The sequence below is a fragment of the Balaenoptera physalus genome (assembly GCF_965194825.1).
Source record: "Balaenoptera physalus genome assembly, chromosome: 2".
Lineage (NCBI taxonomy): Eukaryota > Metazoa > Chordata > Mammalia > Artiodactyla > Balaenopteridae > Balaenoptera > Balaenoptera physalus.
In genome coordinates this window covers 10,874,396-10,889,596 of record NC_138883.1, presented here as the reverse complement: position 1 = coordinate 10,889,596, position 15,201 = coordinate 10,874,396, and the positions used below count along the sequence as shown (strand labels likewise).

The 15,201-nt window shown below is 52.9% G+C and overlaps 1 protein-coding gene and 1 long non-coding RNA gene across 3 annotated transcripts in view; one reads left to right on the top strand and one right to left on the bottom strand.

Annotated features, from left to right (window-relative positions):
- The window catches only part of ASB2 (ankyrin repeat and SOCS box containing 2), a 42,858-nt gene extending 42,076 nt beyond the window's left edge, over positions 1 to 782 (bottom strand). Inside the window, exon 1 of the mRNA XM_082449201.1 lies at positions 637 to 782. The gene's annotated coding sequence lies outside the window, so the exon portion shown is untranslated. The remainder of the gene's footprint in view (positions 1 to 636) is intronic.
- A 208-nt stretch (positions 783 to 990) lies between these two features.
- On the top strand, positions 991 to 11,100 carry LOC309654793. Of its 2 annotated transcripts, XR_014260444.1 has the most exons (4): positions 991 to 1,068; positions 9,295 to 9,531; positions 10,075 to 10,998; positions 11,029 to 11,100. It is a non-coding gene; the product is annotated as an uncharacterized lncRNA (long non-coding RNA). The 2 variants fall into 2 exon arrangements; XR_014260445.1 differs by lacking the exon at positions 991 to 1,068 and having other exon boundaries at positions 6,659 to 9,531.
- The last annotated feature ends 4,101 nt before the right edge of the window (positions 11,101 to 15,201 follow it).

The window sequence follows — 15,201 nt, the reverse complement described above, 5'->3', positions numbered from 1 at the left end:
ACCTGAAGACATCCACCCATCCTTTCAAAGGCCATCACCTCCTTGAATATGTCCTCATGTTTACACACACACAACGCTTCTCATTCTTTATGTGGTGTCATAGTTCTTGTTTGCAGATTCTATTCCCTCTCCTAAACCCCACGTCATTGTAGGTATAGCCCATGGCATCCAAGGTTGCTATCACCTGCTCCCGCCACACACAGTACTGCACACACATAGACGCACCATAAATGGCACATGAAATTGACGCCCCCATGCATGACAATATCTTTCATTCAACCTAAAAGCATGTCTGAAATTCATTTGTCTGACACAGACATTGCCCAAGGCCTATGGAACCAACAATAGCATCATTGATAACTCCTTTTACATTTCCATTTTTAGAAGTGCACAGCAGAGTGATATTCTGAGCAAGAATCCTCCAGAAGATCGGACAAGTACGTGCAAACAGCCGATTCTTGTCCCCCAAATCCAAAATGAAAGTCACCAGCTCGCTTTAAAACTCAAGAGAATAAGAGAAAGAGGGAGACGCAAGAACATACTTTGACTTTAAGAGGTTACAAATAGGCACTGCAGCGGTAAGCCCCAGCCAGACAAGCAATCTTTCTGTAAAAGAAAGTTGAAAGCATGCATTACCTGTTAGGCTCTGAAACAAGGGTACAATTCAGGGGTAATAAAAAAGATTTTCTTGAGAGTGTCTTAATTCAGAACATGCTCCCTGAGCTTGCCTTCTGCCCTGGCCCTGGGCTCCTGGTTGCTGTGCCAGGCAGTTCTGAAACACTCTCCTTTGAAGCAGGGAGTTTATTTCGGGCCCACCGCATGACCAATGATGGCAAGCCAAGCTATAAGATGTTATGAATCTCAGATTTCCTGTTTAAAGATTACACTGGGGAAGCCGCGATCCTGGTTCCTCCAGGGCACGTCAATTACGGACTGCACTTCGGAGAGCATCTCGGAGCTTTGGCCCTCCCTTGATGTCATCACTTGTGATCCCTGACATGGAGGCCATATATGGATATGTTTCTGGAACTCCCCAGGAGGGAGCGAGAGAGGAGAGAGATGCAGAGGGTAAGAGACACGGAGCTGGGAGATAAAGACACAAGAGCAAGGAAGGAAGTGTAGAAAAGATGAGAAGGGAAGAGAACTGGCAGAAAAAAGCGGGACGAGAGGATGGAGGGAAGAGAAGTAAGAGGAAGGAGAGGAGACAGGGAGGCTGGGAAAGAGGAGAGGAAGGAGGGAGATTGAGAGCAGGCAGGAAGGCAGGGAGGAAGATGGGCTGAACGAGAGGGAAGGGAAGATGAGAGAGTTCAGTGTAAGGGCCTTTGCAGAAATCACTGCACGTGTAGCAGGTGGCAGAGCCTGATATTTAGAGGTACCAGGATCCAGTTGCTGGAGGCCATGGGGTGGGGCTGGAGCTACAAAGGGCAAATAAGCATGTGGGCAAGCCTTGAGCAGAGGCACACAGCAGAAGGGAGCCCTTCCTCCAGGGCCAGGGAAGAATACCCCGTTTCTGGAATCGACGGAGTGCCACAAAATGTCAGCCTCGGGTGGCAAAAAAACAACACGCATAGAGGCACACGCACTGAGCACACAGGATGCCAGGCACCCATATGCCTGCATCTGCGTTCAGATCTCAGGTGTCAGAGTCAGGGGGCTGCAAGTGTCACTTGGTGTTATTCCTCTAAATGGAAAATAATTTCAATTTCAAAGACCCCTTCCCCCTTTCAGGATATTGGATTTATGACCCCCTGGCGTGGCTCACTTTGCATAGTTCATCTGGAAATAAATCTCAGTGAGTTCAGGGTGCCCTGTGGTCGGGTCAGTGCTCTGGAGGGCTGACCCGCGGCTGAGGACATGATTAGTCTCAGGCTGTCTCCCAGCTACTCACATCACTCCCGCTGGGACAGTCCCCGCAGGCCACTGTGGCTGGCGACCCTTCAAGGACAACTCACACTCAGCCCCTCCCAGACTGTGTGCCATGGTGGCGGGGTGCAGGAGAAGGTGGCGGCTGTCTAGGGCTCTTTAATGTCTGGAAATTTTTCTCAGTGGTAAGGAGTTCTACTGGACTCCGTGGAATGCACCCCTGGGGTCCTGCTGCTTCCTTGGGATCCCTGCCAGACATGGGGCACAGATTCCTCTGCTGTCAATGTGTCACAGACCTCAGATTTGGCCTGGGAGGGCTGGGCCATGGGCAGACACAGGGTGCCTTCTCAGGTGACCCTCTGCCTTGCCTCTCCCTGCCCGTCCAGACAAACCACTTAGAGTCAAGAAAGCTGGAGAAACTCAGTCTCCAAATCCTGTTGCCTGTGCCTGCACTCATCTTTTGAAAATTAAGAGCCCAAATGGTGGGTGAAGCATCACGGGGTACAGAAAGTGCATTGGGGGTGGACAGCAGGGGGAGGGGACTGGCCAGATACACTTTGACTCATATATGATAACGTCTTCTGGCTGTACTCACACAACTTTTCCAGCAAGTGCTACTGTCACCCCATTTCACTGATGAGAAAACTGAGGCTCGGAGAGGCTGGGGAGTTTGTCCATAATCCCAGAATCTATAAGTGACGGTTTAGCAGTTTGAACCACATCTGCCTGCTGCAAAAGCCAATGCTTTTAGTCGCAGCTCTATCCCCCAGGTAATGGGAATCCAAATGTTGGGGCAGAACAAGGAGCCCTGCAAGGCTACGACTATAAATCGGTGAATATTTGCTGTTCCGCTGGTCCTTCACTCATCCCATTTAAGAGGCTTGAAGCTGCAGATAAAGGTCCACAGACCCTGAGATAAACACGGGTTGGCCTGTCTGTGGACATCACAGGTCACTCAACTCCAAAATGAACAGGTTGGGCTAACCTGGTGATTCCCAACCTTAGCTGTACGTTAGAATCCTATTAAACTTAGCCACGTCTGCCTCTCCCCCAGAGATTCTGATTTCATTCATCCGAGGCAAGGCCTGAACAGCACCAATTTTTTAAAACGTTTCATTAAAGAATAATATACCCACAGAAAAGCACACCTATCATAAGCATACAGCTCAATCAACTCACAGACACCCCAGCATCTACGTCAAAGAGAGAATATTACCAGCACCCCAGAAGACCCCTTTTGCTCCCTGCACCCATCTCAGTCCCACCACCCACCACCTCCTGCCAAGGGTGACCACTCTCCTAACAGCTAGTGGTTCAAGGTGGTTGAACTCCGTGTGAATGGAGTCACGCCTGTGTCTTCCTCCGCTGAACTGTATGGTGTGAAGTCCGTCTATATTGTTTCATGTAGTTATGGATTGTTCCTCCTTGTTGCGTAGTATATCCATGCTATGAATATGTCACAGTTAATTCACTCTGCTGCTGATGGACCTTTGGGTGGTACTTAGTTTTCAGCTATCATGAATAGCATAGCGGTGAACTTTCTAGACTATCTTCTGGTGAATATCCATACCCGTTTCCGTCGGGTCAGCACCTAAAACAGGAATCGCTGGATCAGAAAATCAGCATAGGCTAAGTTCCAGGAACACTACCAGTTTTCCAAAGTTGTTGTGCCAACTTACTTTCCCATCTGCCGTGTGTAAGAGTTCCAGTTCCTCCACATCCTCACCAACGCTTGGCATTTTCCATCTTTTCTCACATTATCCATTCTGATGGTCAATAGTGGTAGCTCACTGCAGTTTTAATTTATGTGTCCCTGATTACAAATTACACAAGCATCTGAGAAGTCCTGGCCCCAGTGATCTTTGGAGCCTTTGTGCAAGGCCCCAGAGGTGGTCCTGTGGAACAGTCCTCCAGGGAAGGTTTTTGTGGGGACAGAAAGGGCTAAATGGGGCATAGATGCAGAGGCAGAAACCAAACAACTGGTCAACCTGCAGGGCAGCAGAAAGAAGGCTGGGCCACCAAGAGAAAGCCCCCAGGGCTCACACATGGCACCAGGAGGGTTCTACTCTCCCGATCCTACATAGAGCCTCCCCTCCCTCCCTCTCCATCTCCTTACCCTGCTTCATTTTTCTCCATAGCACTTATCACCCCCCCTTAACTATTATACATTTATTTGTCACTTGCTTATTGCCTGTCTGTCCCATCTGGATAGTCTTTCTGTTCACTGCTGAGTATCAGTACCTACAACAGTTCCTGGCACATAGTAGGTGCTCATTAAATGGCTGTTGCTATATGTGCTTACACGCAAGCCACACAGCTCCTGGATCTAAACTGGGAAGGGCTGTGGCACGTCCACCAGCATCATCCTGGTTCTTGGCTGCACACACTCTCACACATAGACACAGACACACAGACACACAGACACACACACACACCAGACCTCTCCCTTTCAGGCTTCCCTCCATGTTTATTTTAATCTGAATTCAATGAGTAAAGTTTTGGGGAGGGAGGCAGTTCATAGAGCCCCAAACCTAGTAGGGACCAGAGAGGGAGCCAAGCCCAGCATGTTTTCCATATGACAGCGATACCTCTTTCAGGAAGGAGAGGAAGAGCCAGAGAAGGGTGAAAAGGGGGCGGGAGCTGGGATGTGGTTCAGTGCCTGGGACAGTTCTGACCCAGTGATGGAACATCATCTGCTAAAATAAGCACCTCTGCAGCCTTGGCGTCCTGGCTCCCAGCCCTGCTGCCTCTTAATATCAGTTTATTTTGGTTTCAAGAGATGAAGAGGGACAGGAAAGAGATCCACACCCTGGGCAGAGTTCTGGGTTGGAGAGGACAGAGGGCAGCCTGCAGGGGTGGGGAGGGCAGACGAAGGCCCCAAGTTCTGGGAGGGAGGGAGGTGCATCTGTGGAAAGGAAGGAGGGGACGAGGAGAAGGCAGAGAGAAGTCCCCCACCCCCTTCCTTTCTTTACCATGAGCACTGTGCCCTCTGGAGTGCGGCCAACTGACAGTATATTTCCTCTGGAGCAGTCTGGAACCCCATCAACCTCCCAGCTCTGGGGGCCAAGGCAGACTCCTGGGAGAGAAGACAGTCTGCCTATTCATAGAAAGCAGAGGGAGGGTGTAACCCCGCCCCTCAGATGGGAGAGAAGGGCAGGTCAGCCTCACACCTCATCAACACCCTAGATGTGGAGGTGACACCCTCAAGGATGAGGGGGGGCCCCTGGGGCCTGGCGAAGGGCAGCCTGATCCCGGCCCTGCTCCCTCCAGCAGCCCCCATGCATGTCAAGGGAGGAACAATGGGGTCTTGAAAGGGTTTGCATCACCGTTAGCAGATGTGAGGCACAGACTCCATTGTGGGACACGAGCTCTTTGCAGGCGGCTGGGGCCTTCCCGAGCCATGACCATCCACGACTGACCCTTCAGACCAGAGCGGCCAGGACAGACCAGCAGGACAGAAAGGAATGGCAGAGCCACGGCCTCAGCCAGCCTCACACTTCCCTGCTCTATACCTCATCCCCCGTCATACAACTCACCAGCCATCCTCAGCTGGCAGCCCCGAGTTATCCCGCCCAGAGACGCAGAGTGAGGCCGTCTACCTCGGCTCCTGGGCTTCAGCCCTCGGATATGGAAGCATCTGCCGCAGAAGCACTGTAGCCCCAGGGCCAACTGTCTGTAAGCTCTTTCTCCGCGGAGTGTCTTGCCCTTGGAGGAGGTCCCAGTAGGGGGTGGTCCTGGGCCTGGTGGGGACACGCTTGGTCAGCCCTGTGCAGACAACATCTTCCTTGCGGAGTCACCACCCACATGCAATCCCAGTTAGCACCGCCCTGTCCTGTCTCCAGCATGGGCACTGGTGCCGGCTAATCTCAGCCCAACCCTCGCTTGCTGTGGGACCTGGCTACAGCCCTGCACCCCTCTGAATCTCAGTTTCATCGTCTGAGAATAGGAGAGGGATGAGTCTTCTCTCCCATGGCTCTTAAGGGGTTAAATGAGGTCCCAGGGCTCAAACAGCCCACCCAGGGCCCAGCACTCAGGAGACGCTCATCCACAGTACTTCTTCCTTCCCACCTGCCACCTGCAGGGGGAGGGTGTGTGCAGGAGGGGAGGGCATCCCCCATGGGTCAGGCAGGCTCAGGTGACCAGTGAGTGGGCCTTGGACTGAGCCATCCTGCAGGCTGCTGACCCTGTGGGCCAACCTGAGTCACCATGCCTGAGTCACTGTTGGGGACTCGAGTTAGCTCTGTTAGCTGCTGGGAACAGATTAGCCACGAACATAAACATGTTCCAAGCAGATCTGGGAGCTCTCTATTGCCCTTGGGCAAGAGGGAAAGGCATCTCATCGCCCAACCAAGACAAGCATGCAGCAGGCCCTCCCTCCTGCCCCGGGGTGAGCCAGGCTGTGTCAGGCGCTGCATTTCCTGCTGGATCCAGCAGCTCCTTGCCGGCCCAGTGCCACCCCTCCATAACTGCAGTGGAGCGGTGAGGGCAGGAGCCTCTCGTATTCAGCCCCTGGCCAGCCGCTCTGGAGGCAGAGCTTGCGGGGAGCAAAGTGACAGCTCCAGAAATGCAGTTCTCACCCGTTTGGCATCTCTGCAGGGCAGCCAGCTGAAAGGCGGCTGACGGCTTCACCTTGGCCTTGTTTCTCGGGGAGTCCAAAGTGGCCATGTGACACTGCAGAGATGTCAGCCAGATCTGGCACTCCGAGGAAGGGCCTGGGCTTGCTGCGATGAGGAGGGCCTGGGTTCTGGGTGGGAGGCGGGGCTGAGGAGGAGGCAGGCAGTGGACCAGGCGCCCGACATCCTGGGGGTGGGAAGGGATGCAGATGCCCCCGTTTAGCAGCCCCTGCAGGGGTCCAGGCACCTGCATGGCCATCCCGGGAGGGAGGTGTTATCATCCTGATGGAGGAACCAAGGCCCTCCTGGGGCTCGCCTGCACTTGGTGATGGTGACACCTCCGCCCACATAGCCTCTGTCCCACAGAGAACTGAGAGGTCAGAAGATCAAGAAATGTCAGAACCAGAAGGTCCGGGGGTTCACCTGCTCCATTGTCCTTTTTCTGCGGAAAGGGAATTTGAGGCTGGAGAGTGAGAGGGGCTCACCAAGGCAGAAGCCACAGCTCCCAGAAATTCATTCTGCTTTTCCGCAGCTCCCTCCCAAGCTGACGGTGTGATCATAGTGGCTGCTAATCACATCATGCCCTGGACCCTAAAACCCAAGTTGCTGGGCAAATTGGCAGGAATCCCACCACATCAGAGGGGGATGGGCCCAGAAAGTAGGCCAGACATCCTCATGGGCACATTTACGATGCCTGTTACCCCCTGGAGACTCCCAGAAATGCTTCGAGGCAGGGAGGTTGTGGTTTGCAATAGACCACAAGCCCCAGTGACCAGCTGGAGGCTTAAGCACAGGCTATTTGGGTGTCAATGTCATTGTGCTTCCTTGTTCCCACTCCAATGGGTCAGGCAGGGGCCACTCCCAGCACAGAATTGCTTGTAAGTTGACTGCCCCAGATCTCCCTTGCGGAGCCAAGTGGCTAAGAACCAAGACTCGAGTCATCTGCCAGCTCCACTACTTGCTAGTTGTGTGACCTTGGACAACTTACTTAACCTCTCTGAGCTTTGGCTTTCTGATCTATAAAGTGGGGAAGAAATGATAGTACCTATGCCTCATAGGAAGGTTGCAAGGATTAAATTTTATATATAGTAGTCGTCCCCACCTTACCCTCGGTTTCACTTTCCATGGTTTCAGTTACCCTTGGTCAACCGCAGTCTGAAAATATTAAATGGAAAATTCCAGAAATAAACAATTCATAAGTTTTAAATTGCAAGCGGTTCTGAGTAGCATGACGAAATCTCACACCATCCTGCTCCGTCCTGCCTGGGACATGAATCATCCCTTTGTCCAGCATATCCCGGCGTTAGTCACTTAGTGGCCCTCTCAGTTATCAGATCGACTGTTGCGGTACCACAGTAGTTGTGTTCAAGTAACCATTTTACTTAATAATGGGTCTAAAGAGTAAGAGCACTGATGCTGGCAATTTGGATGTGCCAAAAGGAAGCCGTGAAGTGCTTCTTTTAAGTGAAAAGGTGAGAGCTCACAAATTAATAAGAAAAGAAAAAAATCGTATGCTGAGGTTGATAAGATGTAGCGTGAGAATAAACCTTCTATCTGGGAAATTGTGAAGAAGGATAAAGAAATTTGTGCTAGTTTTGCTGTCGAACTTCAAACTGCAAAAGTTACAGCCACAGCGTGTGATGAGCACTTAGTTAAGATGGAAAAGGCATTGAATTTGTACAATAGGTATTTTGAGAGAGAAAGAGAGAGGGACCACACTCACATATCTTTTATAATTGTTCAATTTTATTATTAGTTACTGTTGGTAATCTCTTACTGTTCCTAATTTATAAATTAAATTTTATCATAGGTATGTATGTATAGGAAAAAACAGTATATATAGGGTTTGGTGCTATCCATCATTTCAGGCATCCACTGAGGGCCTTGGAACGTATCCTCCATGGATAAGGGAGAACTTCTGTATATATACATTCCTTAGAATAAAAACTTACGTCAATAAATGTTAGATGTTGTTATTAGTTTAAACTTCCTAATAGAGACAGAGGGGATGGTGGTTGGTTGAAAACAGTGGTTCTTAGCTGGGGACAGTTTCCCCCCAGGGGACATTTGACAATTCCTGGAAACATTTTTGGTAGCCACAACAGAGGGAGGTGGGTTTCCTACTAGATGTTACTGCATCTAGTGGGTCGAGGTCAGGGACGCTGCTAAACATCCTATAGTGCACAGGACAGCTTCCCCAACATAGAATTAATGGTCAAAATGTGCACGGTGAGGTGGTGCAATGGGAAGAGGGCGTGCGAAGGGAGGAGGAGGTCTGCTAGGAGTGAGAGAGGCTCCCCAAGGATGGCTTTGGATTTCAGGAATAGCTGCCGTCAGGAGGGCCAGGTGTTTGGATTTCAAATACCTTGTGATTGTTATAGGGATGGCTCGCTGAAACGGGCTCATAAACAGCCCTGAAGGTCACCAGCAGAGGGAAATGCAGCCGTAGTTCAAGCAAAGCAGAAGCAAGAGCTTCAGGGATCACCATGAAGCTTAGGGTTCTCCATTAAGCAGGAAAGTTGGGGGGGACTCAGCCCTGCTAGTGCCAGGCGTCCCTGCTGGTAGCTGGTGCATTCAGACAGACACACAGACACACAGAACAGACACAGGCACACACACACACACACACACACACACACACACACACACACGTGCTGTTGATGCTTAGATCACACACACACTACACACACAGCTTACCTTCTTCCAGTGAAGAAAAGAGGTGAATTTAATCTACCAGTTGGCAGGGCAGTTAGCAAATGAACTAGTCTTATAAATATATTAAGTAACTGTTGATGTCTCTTGTTTCCTAAAAATATAGAACTGTCTCTCTTTCTTGGTGCATGTGTGTGGTGAGAGGCACCTGGCACCTTGGGGAGAGCTCAGGCCTGGCCTCTAGGGTGCTGGTCTTGGCCCTTCTGGAAAGTTCCGTGTGACCCTATGCAAGTCTTTCCCCTCTCTGGAGCCCTGAGGAAAGAAGGAAGGCACGGTCCTGAGAGCTGTTAAGAACACAGGCTCCTCCAGACTCTGAGCGCCTCTGAAACCAGAATGAGCAGCTGTAAGTTGGGGTACCCACGCCTCTTTGCTCTCTGAGAATAAAAATTCTAATTGTAAGTCAGCTGGAATTGAAATCAAGCCTATGTAAATATTTCAAAACCAGAAATAAAAAATGGGACAACAATGGTTTTGGACAAGTCTCTGAATCCTGGGATTCAGCCTCCCGTTACACATAATTGCAAAGTAACCGGCTGTTGGGCAGAATTCAGTCAATGCATGTGTTTGCACAGGTCACTCTCTCCCACACCCATGCACACACGGGCTTGTACACGCCCCAGCGAGGCTGACCCTCCAGGAGGCCCTGGGACCCCTGGGGTGAGCGGACACTGGAATGCGGTGGCCGAGAGCTTGAAAAGCATGGGCACTTGTGGTCAGTCTCACACTGTCCTGAGGGGCCGATGTGGCGGTCACCATTTCACGGATAAGGAGATGGAGGCTTTAAGATACGTTTCCAAGTTCACTCGGTTAATACAGGGGCTGGATTTAAAATTCTCTCTCTCTCTCTCTGTTCTTTCCCTTCCTCTCTTACTTCCCAATTTTCCAGATTCCACTGAAGCCAGCCAGCATCCCCTCCAAACTGCACTGTCATCGCTCCTGGCCGGGCCGCCGAGAAGCACGTGACCTGGGTGCACACCGGTGCTGCCAGCAGTCAGGGCTGTGCTGTGGGGGACGACTGCCAGCCCCTGGGCTCCTCTTCTTGTTGATGCAGGGCTTATGGGTGGCCCCAGATGGCCAGCTGGCCCCTCAGTCTTGTCCTTCTCTCCAGGCCTCTAGGTCTCTATTTAGCCTGACCAAATGGGATCAGGTGTCTGCTGTGTCACAAGTCCTGGGATGAGGACCATTGGGGCCTGAAGATAATCTCCAGGCTGCGGTGCCCAGAGGCCTGGTTTCTGACCCACGCAGTCTGGTGCCCGTCGGGGTGAGGGCTGCTGCGTCCCCAGGGGGCACATGGATGCTGAGAGAATCAAAACAGGCTGCATCTGACGCATGCTGCCCGGGCGGTCTTGGTGGGATCTCCGAGGCCTCTGCGGTCATCCCCCCAGAGATCATCCCCGCCTTCTGCAGCCTCATTCTCTCAGTGCCCCCAACCTTGCTCCATCCGTCTGCACGTGGCTGCACTGGACCCTCTTGGATCGGCAATGCCCTTTCCCTCCACCCTTTGGGCAGGTTCTGCACAGTGGCTGGTGCAGGATTAGAGTAGATGCGGCTTGGGTGGTCTGCTGAATGTCCCCTCTCCCGCTGCTGGACGGCTTACTCAGCCTTCTCGGGGCCCCAGGTTCTCACCTGTAAGTCAGGAGCCATAACCAGCACCTTCCTCATGGGGCCGATATAGGGTTTAAATGAGAAGGTCTAGAGCAGTGGCTGCTTGAGGCTCAATAACTGCAACTATCACTATTTTTATCCTCGAGGCACAAACTAAATGCCATGAGCTCTACTAAGAGCCAGAAGCAGTGTCGGCTGCTGGGATGTAGAAACCCTACATCCCAGCCCCAGGGAGGCAGAAACCCTACATCCCAGCCCCAGGGAGGCACAGCCTGGGGGGCAGGGAGCAGGGGCCAGGAAGAGGAGTAGGGGGAGGGAAGGGGGAGGGGAGGGGTGGGGAAGGGAGGAGGGGGAGGGGTTAGCGGGTGGGGGGGCGCGAGACCTTCCAACAAAGGAGGAACAGGCCGCCCTGAGTCTCAGCAGGTGAAGGTTGTCTCAGTGCACAGGTGGGGGCAGGGCATCGCAGGCAGAGGGCACAGCATGAGCCAAGGCCCGTGGCCTTGGAGCCCGTGGCCAGCTGGGCAACCACAGGAGGTGGGCCTGGGCAGAGTGCAGCGTGTGGGGAAGGGCAGACGTGGGGCTGGAGGAGTCGGCAGGCGCTGGACCAGGAGAGCTCTGCTGGCCACACTGAGGGCCTGGCCTGTGGGGGAGATGAGGGAGAGATGATCTGGTTTCCTTTGGGGCTACCAAAGACAGACCTTTACTGCTCTCGTGGATCAGTCCAAGGTCAGCGTTCCAGGTGGGTGGGTAGCTTGCTTCTCAGTCGGTGACCCAAATTCTCACGTTGCACTGACATCCCTTAAGGCCTGGCATCATCTGTATGTTTGAGGCAGGGTTGCCACTGGTTCCAGAATTCTGGAGGCTGGGAAGACCAAGATCAACGTGCCGGCAGACCCTGGCTCGTAGGTAGCTGGCTGTCTTTTCGTTGTATCCTCACGTGGCAAAGAGCAGCCTGTTGGGGGGGGGGGGTCCTTTCATTTCTACAGCCTGGTGCAAGGTACACGGGTGGGGGGAGGGAGGAGCAAGGGGGGAGGGAGGGAGGGAGTGAGGGAGGGAGAGAGACAGAGAGAGAGAGGGTCTTTGCTGAGAAATACTCGGATATATGTTTGGGGTGGATGTGACTCCCACCTCATTCTGGGCCTTCAGAGGAGGGGGAGAAGCTCCGCACAGCAGAGAGAGAAGATTGCGGACCCGGGAAGGAGACAGTGGGGGAGGGCGATGTGGAGGACCAGCCCTGCACCCAGGGGTGGTGGCGGAGGGGGGAGGGGTGGCAACCTCCCACCTGCCTGAATTTCCCAGGAAGGTCAGTCAGGCTCCTGAATGGTGGGTGCTGTAGACAGTGAGCCTCCGGGGGGAGGGGTCCAGTCTGGGTGGAGATAGCCAGCCTGGAGCAGGGGCCTTGCGGGGCAGGAGAACAGAAGCCCTGGAACTGGTGGAAGTCTTGGGAGAGGTTTTGGACTCAAAGGGCCAGAGACCCCAATGAGCTTGGAGCCAGTTGGAGCCACGCTTTGAGGGGTGAAAGGCCCCTGTGGACATCTGGCCACATGTGCTTGGCCTGCACTCGGAGCCTCTTCCTGGAGGACTGGGGGCCTATGTGTAGCATCTGTGACTCTGCCCCATCCCCGCCCAGCCTTCTGGGAAAGTCCTCTGTAAGTCTCGTCAAGGGGACAGAGCCCAAGGGGGATTAAGAAGCCCTGGTTTCCTTTTCCACACTGTGCTGGTTTCCCCTTTGCTGTCAAATCCCTGCTCTGCCCTTCTGTGCCCAGCAGGCTGACCAGAGCATCACCAAGGTCCCTGCCCTCTGGCTTTTGACTGGGTCCAGCCAATGGGAGGCCAGGTGGGCGGGACAAGAGAGAAGTCGGGGTGTTTATTTCTCCAGCTCCTCCTCTGCTTCGGGCCTAGGGTCCCAGGGACTCCATCCTGCATGGCTGCAGCTCTTCAGGCGGCTTCTCTCCAGGCTCCAGAGCATGATTTCCTCCCTGGGATGGTAACAGCTTCCCATTGCTCCTGGACTCCGGGTGCCTCAGTCTGCCTTGGTGCCCTTGACCCTGCCCACCCCTCTGTCCCCTCATCAACTTCATCAACTTCTCTTCATTTAATCTTTTGCTTGTGCCTGCTGTGTCTTGTATTAGATAAAATATAAGATATCCAGTTAAACTTGACTTTCAGACACATAATTAATCGTCCGTCAGTCTAAGTATGTCCCAAAAATTGCGTGGGATATACTTATGCTAAACAATTCCTTGCTGTTTATCTGGAATTCAAATTTAACTGGGAGTCCTGTATTTTTCTTTCTAAACCTGGCGATTCCACCTGCAGGGTCCCTGACTGATACACTAACATATCCCTCAGATCATGGGCATTTCCACCCACCCCTGACTAGAGGAATAGGTGGGTTTGAAGCTCTTACACTCTGCCCTGACAACACGGAGCTGCATACAGGCTGCTTCTTTCTCCTATTGGGGCAGTGGGAGGCTTCCCTGGGGGCAGGAGCATAGTCTAAAGATGAGGAGACTGGCCCAGACATCTCCCCAGTTGCATGGCATCAGCCCCTAAAATGCCCCCAGGGCCATGGGCAGAAACGGTCCCAGTCCCTGTTCCCAAGAGCAGGTCCTGGCCATCGGCAGAGACGTGGCCGAACTCTCAGCCTCAGCTTTGAGCTCACAGCAGAACCCCGAGGGGGTTGGCATCCAGGACAAGGACATTTGGAGAGAGAGGGCAGGGTGTCAGATGGACTTGGAATCTCTTAGACTCGCTCCTCTGCCACCAGCGGGAGAAGACGCGCTGCCTTTTCAGGGCTCCTGTGATTACATCAGACCCACCTGGCGATCTCCCACTTCTCAGTCCACTGATGCGGAACCTTAATCACACCTGCACAGGTGATGCAATCACGAGTGCGATGGCTCGTCCCGGGGACTGGGGAACCATGGAGCCAGGTTAGAACTTGGTTCACCTCTGCCCCCTTCCTCCTGGCCTTCAGAACTCCACACTCCCCTGGTCCTCCTTCCTCACTGCTGCCCCTGCTTGGTCTCCTTCGCCCCGTTCACCCACCAGCACCAGCGTTTTTAGGAACATCGGGATGCCCAGAGCACCTAGGGAGCTGGCAGATGCCACCCCAGCTGGGGATTCAGCCCCTACTCAGGGAAGCTCGTGGCCTGGGGTTTGGGGGCCTTGCCTCCAAGCTCAGTGGTGGAGTGACCTCCCAGGGTCAGGTAATCCCCCAGGAGAGTTTGGGAAGTGCTGAGACTCCACTGTGAGGGGTCCACCGTGAGGGGGCAGCTCTGGCATCTGGGGGTGCACGTGGGGTGGGTGACCCAGACAGAACTGGCTCTTTTTCCAGCTTGGCTGCAGCGCTTCAAGAGAGGGTCTGGCCTTAACCAGAAATGGCTGTGGACCCGAAAATGGCACAAATGCTGGATCCGGGAGTGGACTAACACCTGGCAGAGTAATAGCAATGATAGCAGCTTTTTTTGTGTTGGGGGCACTTACTGTGTGCCAGCTGCTAAGTGTATGTGTATATCAGCTAATTTAATCCCCACAACTACGTATGAGGTAGGTACTATGTTAACCCCCATTTCCCAGAGAAAGAAACTGAGGCTCAGCAAGGTCAGGAGACTTGCCAAGACCGGACAGCTCATGACTGGAGAAGAGTTGCTGAGGGATGTCACATCTGCCTGCCATGCCAAAATGTGACATAAATCTGTGCTCAACATTCACAACGTGGTTCTAAAGACACAAGACATTCTGTGGGGAAGCAGTTGAACTAGGACTTAACGAGGGACACTATGAGGAGACATATTTGGACTCAGTGTAAGGAAGGGCAGATGTTCTGGCGGCCAGAGTGGCCCAGAGGTGGACACGGCTACCTTGGGTGGGAATGAGGTCCCTGTTGCTGGATATATGCAAGTGAAGAGGCTGTTTCCATTTTCTGAGGCCCTGGTAACAACAGATACTGTACTGAACATCCTACACACGTCATCTTTAGGTTCTCACTGCTCCATCACATAGGCTCTGCTGTCGCCGATTTACAGAGGAGGAAACTGAAGCCCAACGAGATTAAGTGACTCAGTGATGGTTATGTAGATGGTTGGTGGGGGAGCTGTGACTCAAACCCAAAGCTGTGTATCTCCAAAGCTGTGCTTGTACCCACACAACTATCGAACGCCTGCTGTGTGTCTGGTACTATTCTTCTAGACACTAAGACCCAGCAGGGACAATTTAGTCCCAATCCTTGCCCTGATGGAGATCAGATTCCAGTAGGGAGGGAGACAACCCAGAGTAATGAGACCAAAATAGACCTCAGCGAGAATGAGGTGAGACCAAAGGTAAGCAGGAGTCAAGGGGGTTCAAGACGGTCAGGGGAGGCCACTCTGAGTGGCGCATCTGAGCTGAGATTGGAAAGGAAAGA